The sequence below is a fragment of the Physeter macrocephalus genome, chromosome 8 (genome assembly GCF_002837175.3).
Source record: "Physeter macrocephalus isolate SW-GA chromosome 8, ASM283717v5, whole genome shotgun sequence".
In the NCBI taxonomy this organism is placed as follows: Eukaryota; Metazoa; Chordata; class Mammalia; order Artiodactyla; family Physeteridae; genus Physeter; species Physeter macrocephalus.
Window position 1 is genome coordinate 114,496,831 of NC_041221.1, and position 550 is coordinate 114,497,380.

Consider the following 550-nt stretch of genomic DNA (forward strand, 5'->3'; position numbering starts at 1 on the left):
TATCTTCTTCTTGGATCGATCCCTTGATCATTATGTAGTGTCCTTCTTTGTCTCTTATAGTAGTCTTTATTTTAAAGTCTATTTTGTCTGATATGAGAATTGCTACTCCAATCTTTCTTTTGCTTTCCATTTGCATGGAATATCTTTTTCCATCCCCTCACTTTCAGTCTGTAATTGTCCCTACATCTGAAGTGGGTCTCTCGTAGACAGCATATATATGGGTCTTGGTTTTGTATCCATTCAGCCAGTCTGTGTCTTTTGGTGTGAGCATTTAATCCATTTACATTTAAGGTAATTATTGATATGTATGTTCCTATTCCCATTTTCTTAATTGTTTTGGGTTTGTTATTGTAGGTCTTTTCCTTCTCCTGTGTTTTTTGCCTAGAGGAGTTCCTTTAGCATTTGTTGTAAAGCTGGTTTGGTGGTGCTGAACTCTCTCAGCTTTTGATTGTCTGTAAAGGTTTTAATTTCTCCATCAAATCTGTATGAGATCCTTGCTGGGTAGAGTAATCTTGGTTGTAGGTTTTTCTCCTTCATCACTTTAAATATG